Source organism: Rhinoraja longicauda, chromosome 10, assembly GCF_053455715.1.
Source record: "Rhinoraja longicauda isolate Sanriku21f chromosome 10, sRhiLon1.1, whole genome shotgun sequence".
In the NCBI taxonomy this organism is placed as follows: Eukaryota; Metazoa; Chordata; class Chondrichthyes; order Rajiformes; family Arhynchobatidae; genus Rhinoraja; species Rhinoraja longicauda.
In genome coordinates this window covers 23,867,754-23,879,281 of record NC_135962.1, presented here as the reverse complement: position 1 = coordinate 23,879,281, position 11,528 = coordinate 23,867,754, and the positions used below count along the sequence as shown (strand labels likewise).

General features: G+C 45.1%; 1 long non-coding RNA gene across 2 annotated transcripts; it reads right to left on the bottom strand.

Moving 5' to 3' along the window:
• Positions 1-1,563: 1,563 nt before the first annotated feature.
• LOC144597626 (uncharacterized) lies at positions 1,564-11,277 on the bottom strand. Of its 2 annotated transcripts, none has more exons than XR_013547775.1 (3): positions 11,205-11,277; positions 4,251-4,387; positions 1,564-2,054 (listed from the first exon to the last, which is right to left on the bottom strand). It is a non-coding gene; the product is annotated as an uncharacterized LOC144597626 (long non-coding RNA). The 2 variants fall into 2 exon arrangements; XR_013547774.1 differs by lacking the exon at positions 11,205-11,277 and adding an exon at positions 8,580-8,714.
• Between the last annotated feature and the right edge of the window lie 251 nt (positions 11,278-11,528).

The following is an 11,528-nucleotide window of genomic DNA, read 5'->3' as shown; positions in this document are numbered from 1 at the left end:
GATGTCATGACTCCCACATACCACGTTTGAATCATTTTTCAATCTCAAAAAAAGCTGAACACAAATGCACCATAATTAAGCATCTCTTGTCTGAGCTCGACTGCAGAGACTCTGCAGGGTACGATCGAACAAATTGTTTGAAGGGTATGAACATTCTTGGTGTACATCGTTCTTTCTGTGCCATCAGTTCCTACTTCTGTGCCAGCATAATAAACACCAGCAAATCTTCAAAGTGAAAGTGCAATTTCAGTAAACCTTCGTGTAGTTTGCTTTTGAAGATTTATAATCCATAAGAACTGTGCTGAGAGGGTTTGAATTCACTTCATGTAGAATCCATAATGTAGCAGATAGAAGAAGATTGGTATCAGGCTACGACTGGCCTCGAGTCTGAAGAAGGGTCTCAACCCAAAACATCACCTGCAGGAGCCATTTACGCTTAATTTAGTTACTGTCATTGTATTATGGCTATGTTTAATATTTCTAGTTTCTGTCTATTTTGCATGCTTGTGGGTGTAATTTGAGTGTCCAGATGGGAGGTTAGCGTAGTGACAGAGATTGTGGGTCAGTTTAGTCTCGGATGATGGAAAGAATAGTTTTTTACCGCTCGCGCCAGTCACACTCACGACTGTCACGGTCGCGCCAGTCACACTCACGACTGTCACTCTCGCGCCAGTCACACTCACGACTGTCACGCTCGCGCCAGTCACACTCACGACTGTCACTCTCGCGCCAGTCACACTCACGACTGTCACTCTCGCGCCAGTCACACTCACGACTGTCACTCTCGCGCCAGTCACACTCACGACTGCCACGCTCGCGCCAGCTATACTCACAAGGACCACACGGTAACGACTACACAAATTTTACTGTATTGTTTGAAGAAGAAACAGTTGATAAGAACAAAAAATTATGAATTACTCTTTTGATTTGTGCTACTTTAATAAAGACCAATTAATCAAGAAACAGCATTTGGAAGATTCGTTTTTGTTATCTCAGAGTGTGGTGTGTGCGTAAGCTATACCACCATTCCATCCCCGAGCAGTAATGGCCATTGAAGTTGGACTTTGAGAAGGTATAGAAACTACCACTACATCACCTATTCTTTTTCTCCAGAGATGCTACCTGACCTGCTGAATTACTCCCGCACTTTGTGTCCATCTATGACTGGCCTTGAATCCTCTGCCCAAAGTAAAATGTGATACTGCACTGCCTAATGTAATAAATGCATCAAGCAAAATCTGTCGGAAAAAACACATATGCTCTTAACATTTGAAACCATAGCTTATTTGGAAAACCTGCTTATTGCGGTATATTTGGTAGCATCGCATTGCAAAAGGTAAAGCAGCCATGTTATATTTTAATTCATGATCTGCCTCGGCTGTGATTACGTGGTTTATTTGCTGATTAGTCACCATTTTAGGCTGCAATCATTTAAGTATATTAGTACCTCGACCACATGAAGCTTGATCAGGATTTAATGGAAACAATAAGATAGGTTATTTATATAAATTTGGATTAAAAAAGTATTCAAGCCACCATTTGGTACATTTGAGAGGATGACCATTTATTGTAATATCAATTACAAGTACTTTTATTTATGCTTTATTCTGCTTCAAGCCAAAAAAGTAATAAAATCAAATCTGCTGCCACAGTTGAGGTCAGAGACGTAAGGGAGAGTTCTGTGACTGCATTTTACATTGGCAGATCCGTAGTAATCTGGGTGGAGAAGGGGGCGGCTCACAGACGAGGTGCAATTTCTTTTTCGCTCCGAGAGCAGCTGGATATTATATTTAGCAGAGCGGTTTGCTTGACATCATGTTCTCGGCGCAGACTTTGCCCAGGTTTGCACCTTGTAGAAGGACATCCGTGACCTGATCTAGTCCAATACACGTAGTCAGTGGTGACAAGAACCCATAAAGGCCCCCAAAGAATATACCGAGTGGCCAGCCGATAAAAAACAGCACAATGAGCCAGAAAAGAGACCACAGAAGGTCACCGCAGCTAGGCATGTTGGTCCGAAGATTGGTAGATTGGATCTGGCTGGATTCCTAGTACTGGAGTGAGGAAAACAAAATTTTTAAAAAGAGTATACTTCAACGCCTGGAAATCCATTTGCCTTTAAATACTGACATGAATATCAAATCATTAGTTTTGGTTTTATTTGCTGATTAGTCACCATTATAGGCCATAATTGTTTAAGTATATTAGGACCTAGAGCACATGAAATCTTGATAATGATTTTTTGGCAAAAATAAGATGGGTTATTTATATAAATTAGGATTTCAAAAAATATTCAAGCCACCATTTGGTACATTTAAGGGGATGGCCATTTATTGTAATATCAGTTATACTACTTTTATTTATGCTTTATTCCACTTCAAGTCAAAAAAGTAATAAAAAACAAATCTGCTGCCACAGTTGAGGTCAGAGGCGCAAGGGAGAGTTCTGTGACTGCATTTTACATTGGCAGATCCGTAGTAATCTGGGTGGAGAAGGGGGCGGCTCACAGACGAGGTGCAATTTATTTTTCGCTCCGAGAGCAGCTGGACATTATATTTTGCAGAGCAGTTTGCTTGACATCATGTTCTCGGCACAGACTTTGCCCAGGTTTGCACCTTGTATTTCTACTCCCTAGCGTTTGAGGCTCATTGAGGAGGCGCTGTGAACTGTTTTTGTATGTGCTGTTATGTTTGCGTGCTACTGTATGTTTCATTTTTTCCTTAGTACCTAATCAGATGTACAGCACTTTGGTCAATGTGGGTTGTTTTTAAATGTGCTATACAAATAAAAATTGACTTGACTTGACTTGTAGAAGGACATCCGTGACCTGATCTAGTCCAATACAAGTAGTCAGTGGTGACAAGAACCCATAAAGGCCCCCAAAGAATATACCGAGTGGCCAGCCTATAAACCACAGCACAATGAGCCAGAAAAGAGACCACAGAAGGTCCCCGCAGCTAGGCATGTTGGTCTGAAGGTTGCTAGACTGTATCTGGCCATGGTCCTCATACTGGAGTGAGGAAAACAGAAATTATTTAAAGAGTATACTTCAATCCCTAGAAATGTATTTGCCTTCAAATACTGACAAGAATATCAAATTAGTTTTAGTTTTAGGGATGCAGTGTGGAAACAAACCCTTTGGCCCACTGTGTCCACGTCAACCAGCGATTATCCGTACAGTGGTTCTACTCTACACACTGGGGGCAATTTTATCAAACCCAATTAACTTGCAATCCCACACGTCTTTGGAGGTGCACAGGGAGAACGTACAAACTCTGTACAGACCACCTCAGATCCAGGCTGAGGTCAGGATCGAACCCGGGTCTCTGGCGCTGTGAGGCAGCAGCTCTACTGCTGCGCCATCATATACAAATGCTATTATGTTTAATGCAGGCTATCTTCTTAAAGGTCATGGAATACACTATTCTTGTAGATCCTATCTCCTACAAGTATTGACTCCCACAGAGTAAAATGATTTCATTTTTCAGCAGTATGGCGTCATATTGTACATCAACAAATCCCTCCTTGTGGAAGTTAAAATTTATTCCTGATAAAATGTATGTATACTCATGCAGGTATTAATTCTGAAATATTGTCAATTACCATCAGCTACGTTTGGCATGTTTTGTATTCAAAACAAATCGGTTTGAAAACTTGCATAGACAAGTTCTGTGATGTCACATGACATGACATAGAGCAAGATAACTTTACTACTTCCCACAAGTCGCTACATGAAACCTGTGTGCTACTCTTTAAAACAATTTGAAATTTCAATTTACAAAGTGAACAGCATTGATTTATTTTTAATGTCACTAATGCAATGTCACACATAAATATGCATTTTTTAGTTAAAACCACAATAAAATTAAAAAACTGGGATGGCTGAGCTTACAATCACACGATTAAGGAAAAATACTTTGAAATTTGTGGAAAATGTTTCAAGTTCCTGACTCACTCCTATCTCTATTTTGAAGTTAGTTTGTTCTCCAGTTCAGATCAATTATATTTAAATATTCAGTGTTGCTTGCTGAATGATTTTATCTTCGTCAACCATGCAGCTATTAATTTGCACCCACACCTCTTCAGGTGTGCTGCCGGTTTTTATATACAATTCAATTCAACTGAGTGTAACAGGAGTACAATATAACCTTACATTCATTATTGGTATAGAAAAATAAAATTAGCATTGACACTTTTATGGTAAAATATCCATATTAACACAGATCGAAGAGTAAGGTGCAAGAATTTACCTTTGATTGACTGGATAAAAGATTCCAAGGCCAGAACATGCACAGGCTTCCTTTAATTTTGATGTCACTTCCTTGCCAATAATATAACTGCAGAAAGTGAGAGGCTGTAGTGAGAGGATCAACTAAATCAGAAGCTCCTAAGAGAAATGTTCAACAAAGACCACTCAGAAAGTTAATTAATATACTGTTAACACCCATGGGGTAATTTACAACTGGGTAAATAGTTATACTTGAGGCAGTATGTCACAGTGACAAAGTGACAGGACTATGTGACATCACAAAACAACTTAAGAATAGATTTATGCCAACTTCAATATTTCAAATATCATGGATGTTACAATTATTAAATGTAAATGTTATTGCCCCTTTTGATATCATTTTATTCACTTAAATGAGAGCAGAACATTTTTTTTATCAGTAAAAGATCTTTGAAAAGAATCTCTTTTCAAAATATTCAAGTATCGTTGTTTATGGGATGATGGACAATATTAAAAAATACTCAATCACAACAACCATAAGTTGTCATTTATATAACAGCTTATAAAGACTCACCAAAATTCTTGATCGGATGTAAATGGTTCCTAAGTTAAAAGCAACACTGAGAAGAGTTACTGAGCGTAGGCAAATGTATGATTTTGAAAGAGAATGTAAAAAAGAAGGAAGTGACATTTAGCAATAGAAAGTCAGTGTGTGACATGACATGCCATGCAAAAATGTTGGGGGAGGGAGTGAGATGCAGGGATTGTGAGAGGCAGAGAGGCGGCGAGGCACAGAGGGGGGGAGGAGGCACAGAGGGGGGGGAGGAGGCACAGAGGGGGGGAGGAGGCACAGAGGGGGGGAGGAGGCACAGAGGGGGGGAGGAGGCACAGAGGGGGGGAGGAGGCACAGGGGGGGGGAGGAGGCACGGGGGGGGAAGGAGGCACGGGGGGGAAGGAGGCACGGGGAGGGAAGGAGGCACGGGGGGGGAAGGAGGCACGGGGGGGGAAGGAGGCACGGGGGGGAAGGAGGCACGGGGGGGGAAGGAGGCACGGGGGGGGGAAGGAGGCACGGGGGGGAAGGAGGCTCGGGGGGGAAAGGAGGCTCGGGGGGGAAAGGAGGCTCGGGGGGGGGGGAGGAGGCTCGGGGGAAAGAAGGCTCGGGGGGGAAGGAGGCTCGGGGGGGGGAGGAGGCTCGGGGGAAAGGAGGCTCGGGGGAAAGGAGGCTCGGGGGGGGAGGAGGCTCGGGGGGGGGAGGAGGCTCGGGGGGGGGGAGGAGGCTCGGGGGGGGAGGAGGCTCGGGGGGGGAGGAGGCTCGGGGGGGGAGGAGGCTCGGGGGGGGGAGGAGGCTCGGGGGGGGGAGGAGGCTCGGGGGGGGGAGGAGGCTCGGGGGGGGAGGAGGCTCGGGGGGGGGAGGAGGCTCGGGGGGGGGAGGAGGCTCGGGGGGGGGAGGAGGCTCGGGGGGGGAGGAGGCTCGGGGGGGGGGGGAGGCTCGGGGGGGGAGGAGGCTCGGGGGGGGAAGGAGGCTCGGGGGGGGGAGGAGGCTCGGGGGGGGGAGGAGGCTCGGGGGGGGGAGGAGGCTCGGGGAGGGGAAGTGGGCTCGGGGAGGGGAAGTGGGCTCGGGGAGGGGAAGGGGGCTCGGGGAGGGGAAGGGGGCTCGGGGAGGGGGAAGGAGGCTCGGGGGGGGGAAGGAGGCTCGGGGAGGGGAAGGAGGCTCGGGGAGGGGAAGGAGGCTCGGGGAGGGGAAGGAGGCTCGGGGGGGGGGTGGGCTCGGGGGGGGGGTGGGCTCGGGGGGGGGGTGGGCTCGGGGGGGGAAGGAGGCTCGGGGGGGGAAGGAGGCTCGGGGGGGGAAGGAGGCTCGGGGGGGGAACGAGGCTCGGGGGGGGAACGAGGCTCGGGGGGGGGAAGGAGGCTCGGGGGGGGGAAGGAGGCTCGGGGGGGGAAGGAGGCTCGGGGGGGGAAGGAGGCTCGGGGGGGGAAGGAGGCTCGGGGGGGGAAGGAGGCTCGGGGGGGGAAGGAGGCTCGGGGGGGGGAAGGAGGCTCGGGGGGGGGAAGGAGGCTCGGGGGGGAAGGCACGGGGGGGGAGGAGGCACGGGGGGGAGGAGAGGCACGGGGGGGGAGGAGAGGCACGGGGGGGAAGGAGGCACGGGGGGAGGAGGCACAGGGGGGGAGGCACAGGGGGGGGAGGCACAGGGGGGGGAGGCACAGGGGGGGGAGGCACAGGGGGGGAGGCACGGGGGGGGGGGAGGCACGGGGGGGGGGGAGGCACGGGGGGGGAGGCACGGGGGGGGGGAGGCACGGGGGGGGGAGAAAATACATGTTTTCCAATAATCTACAAACCCCCAATAAAATAGGCTCCAAATAGTCATCTTGACAAAAACGTTTGAGAATCATCCCTCACGGACAGCACTTCAGTATGCAAAAAACAATCCTGACAGAAAATAAATACTGAGGAGTCTTTGAGGCATTTATTTCCCTGCACAGAATGTACCCCATTGGGAATGTGTAAATCACACAAAACTATCTTTCTACTTGAAAATTTATTGTGGCAAAAGTTGTAATCACATCATTACAATTAAAATTCTATTTGACCACAGAAATCAATTTAGAAATTATGACATCAAAGGGTAAAATAATCCATGTGCACAGAGGTAGTCTGAAACCCTGTTTGAGTTCAAAGGAGAGCTGCAATTAGTTGTTTATGGTAAGCTGGGTTTACATTAAGGCAAGATTTCTGACAGCAGAAATACTGCAGTCATAGAGTCATACAGCACGGAAACAGGTCCTTCGGCTCAACTCTCCCATGCTAACCAAGATGCCCCATCTATGCTCGTCCCACCAGTCCGCATTTGGCCCATATCCCTCTAAACCTTTTCTGTCGATGTACTGTCCAAATGCCTGTGAAATGTTATAGTACCTGCATTAACTACCTCCTCAGGAAAGGGATTTTAGGAGAGGTCATGACAGGAGATCTGCTCAAGCTGCAACATGTGGATCATTCAGCCAGGACCTGCACTGAAAAGGAAGCATATCCTAAGAGAGACACAAAAAGCTGGAGTAACTCAGCAGGACAGGCAGCATCTCTGGAGAGAAGGAATGGGTGACGTTTCGGGTCAAGACCCTTCTTCAAACATCATGATCAGTTAGCAGTAATTCCATCTCATCACATGACCTCTGGGACAGTTATGTACACAGTGCTGAGTCTGTATTACAAAGACATTGTGAGTTAAGGAAGGGTATCCCCAATGTGTAGAAAGGAAATGCAGATGCTGGTTTTTATCGTAGATGGACTGGACTGCTGGAGTAACTCAGTGGGTCAGGCAGCATCTCCGGAGAGAAAGGATGGGTGATGTTTCGGGTCGGAACCCTTCTTCAGACTGAAAGTAGAGGGGAGGGATCCAGAGGTAGGAAAAGGCCAGAACAAATCAGGGCCAGCAACAGATGATCAAGGAAGCTGTCAGCTACGCCTTTATGGTCACAATAATCTCTCAAATGCTGATAAAGGTCTTTCATCACACAATGAGGAATTCCGTTTCTTCTTCATTTATTGGAAAAACCCCTTGCCAAGACCTCTATGGAACCAGAATTAATCACATTATTAACCTGCTGCAAAATAGGTAGTCAGGGAAAACATCAACCCGACATAAAAATATTCAGATGGTTATAGTCAGGTTCAAACCCGGGTCTCTGGTTCTATAAGACAGCAACTCTACTGCTGCACCATTGTGCCACCAGATGAAGTCATTGAAGTAGTTTACAATAATAACATTTAAAAGACATTTGGACAGGAAAGGTTTAGAGGAAAATGGCCAAATGCGGGTAAATGGGATCAGCTTGGATGGGATATCTTGATCGCCGTGGATAAGTTGAGTCATAGGGCCCTATGCTGCATTGAGTCATAGGGCCTACAGCATCTATGCTGTATGACTCCAATTTGAAAATAAGGATAGATGATAAAGAGTAACAGATAGAGCTTGACTGGAGAACTTAATATTAATGCCACATTAACTATGACAAAAACCTTACAATATGAAGTGAAAATAAATGAGTTAGATTTTTTTCCCTGCACAGAAAATATTAACTTCCAGGCAGCAATTGAAACAAAAACCGATTAGTTTTGAGACATGGATTCAATTTGTTGTGGCAATGTTACTTACCAAAGAAACAGGGGGTGCAGCTATGAACTGAAGTGAGTGGTTAGACGGGCTTCAAGATGTATAAAAAGAGGCCAGAACATAAACGTAAAGAGAAAAAAGGTTTCTCAGAAGCATTTACTTCGTTTGAAAGTAAAAGAGTAATTGAAAAATTGAAGAACACTGTGAGATGAGAGAATTATGACATAAAATTAACCTACATTCATTTGAGCCAGGGCCCAACCTCGCGCAGTTTGCTTCTTTTAAAGATTTCTGCATCTTTGTGGTGCTCACCATAGTATTCGCCACCTTATCACATGGGTTCGAGTTTTGCAAGTGGCTGGCTTAAATACAAGCTGCAATGCAATACTTAAAACCAAGCTGTGCTTCTCAGAAGGGAAGTGCATCGTGGCCACACCTTGGTGGTGGAGCAAATTCAGGAAGTGATTGCCATAAAAACTAAAATATCGCAATCTTTAAAATTGAAAAGAACATATTTGTTTTAAGCATGTGTCAAATTTGGAAATAATTTTCATCAGACATAGGAGCAGTATTAGGCCATTCGGCCCATTGAGTCTGCTCCGCCATGGTTCAACAACATGGCTGATCTATTTTTCCCTCTCAACCCCATTCTCCTGTCTTCACACCATAACATTTGACACCCTTACGAATCAAGAAATTATCAATCTCCGCTTTAAAAATACACAATGATATGGCCTCCAATGCCGTCTGTGACAATGAATTCCCCAGATTCACCACCCTCTGGCGAAATAAATTCCTCCTCACCACCATTCTAGTTTAGTTTAGCTTAAGGTATGTCCTTTTTATTCTGAGGCTGTGACCTCTGGTCCTAGACTGGAAGCATCCTCTCTACATCCACTATATCTAGGCCTTTCAATATTTGGTATATTTAAATTAATTTAGTGTATTATTTGTTCTTTTAGGCCAGAATGGTGGATATGACGTGCTATAAAATCATAATTGGCACAGGAACTGCATTCATTTTCATTTGTAAAAATGTCAGATAAAGACAATTATGAATTATGTAAGTTTATTTAAATATTTTACCAATTTGTTTTAAAATAATTTCATTTTTGCTTACTTTACATTTAATTCTTTTCATCCCCTGATTTTTAATATTTTTGATAGCTTAATTATCTCTGAAATTTAAAGGTTAAGCAGATTTGACCGATAGTCAAGTGGGGGATGTGGAGAGGCACGCACAGAATGGGCAGAGGGATACATTGTGAAACTGCCAAAAAAAGGTGACCTAAGAAATTGTAACAACTACCGAGGGATCACCCTACTTTCTGTACCCAGTAAAATTCTCAAACGGGTCATCCTCAACCGTCTTCAGGAAGCTGTAGACGAGAGGCTATGGGACCAGCAAGCAGGATTCAGGAAGGATCGCTCATGCACAGACCACATAGCAACACTACGCATCAACATTGAACACGATTGAATGGAACACGTCCCTGTACATCAACTTCATTGACTTTGAGAAAGCATTTGACAGCTTAGACAGGACAGCACTATGGCGCATTATGGACCACTATGGAATTCCCACCAAGGTCATAAACTTAATCAAGAACTCGTATGATGGAACCTCATGCAAAACTATGCATGCAGGCCAGCTTTCCCAGAGCTTTAGTGTCAGGACGGCCGTCAAGCAGGGATGTCTACTGTCACCATTCCTGTTCCTCCTGTCAATTGACTGGATCATGATGAAAACAACTGAAGGGAAAATAAATGGAATTCAGTGGACAATGTGGGAACAGCTAGATGACCTTGACTTTGCTGACGACATAGCTCTCCTTTCACACACACACACAGATACAAATGCAGGAGAAGACGGACAGACTCTTACAAGCTGCAACAAAACTTGGTCTTACACCCAATACAGCAAAGACACAGGTGATGAAGATCCACTCCAAAACCAGCAACCCTATCCCCATGCACAGCACTGCCCTGGAGGAGGTAGAAACATTCATATACCTAGGCAGTGTTGTGGACAACACCGGAGGGGCAGATGCAGACATAAAAAGCAGAATCAATACGGCTAGGATGGTGTTTAACATGCTCAGGAAGATCTGGAGTTCAAAATACATCTCAATCAACAGCAAAATACGCATCTTTAATTCAAATGTGAAGCAGGTAATGCTGTATGGATCAGAGACATGGAAAACAACAAAACACACAACAAACAGGCTGCAAACATTCATTACCACCTACCTCAGGAGAATACAAATATCTGGAGGAGAGACAAAGTAAGCAATGTAGACCTATGGAAAAGAACAAGCCAGGATCCCATTGACTTACAAATTCGAAAGAGAAAATGGAATTGGATTGGACACACCCTCAGAAAACCTGCCACAAACATCACCCGGCAAGCCCTGAAATGGAACCCCCAAGGAAAAAGGAAAAGAGGTTGCCCCAGGAACAGCTGGAGAAGAGGTGTCCAGGCAGAAATGTCTGGGAGTGGGCTCAACTGGAGAGATCTCGAAAGAACCGCCAACAACCGAGTGAGGTGGAAGACATTTGTCAATGGCCTATGCTCCCTAGAGGAGCCAAGGGCTTAAGAAGAAGAAATTGAAACAAAAACCGATGAGTTTTGAGACATGGATTTCATTTGTTGTGGCAATGTTACTTACCGTAGAGACAGGGGGTGCAGCTATGAACTAGTGAGTGGTTAGACGGGCTTCAAGATGTATAAAAAGAGGCCAGAACATAATCGTAAAGAGAAAAAAGGTTTCTCGGAAGCATTTACTTCGTTTGAAAGTAAAAGAGTAATTGAAAAATTGAAGAACACTGTGAGATGAGAGAATTATGACATAAAATTAACCTACATTCATTTGAGCCAGAGCCCAACCTCGCGCAGTTTGCTTCTTTTAAAGATTTCTGCATCTTTGTGGTGCTCACCATAGTATTCGCCACCTTATCACATGGGTTCAAGTTTTGCAAGTGGCTGGCTTAAATACAAGCTGCAATGCAATACTTAAAACCAAGCTGTGCTTCTCAGAAGGGAAGTGCATCGTGGCCACACCTTGGTGGTGGAGCAAATTCAGGAAGTGATTGCCATAAAAACTAAAATATCACAATCTTTAAAATTGAAAAGAACATATTTGTTTTAAGCATGTGTCAAATTTGGAAATAATTGTCATCAGACATAG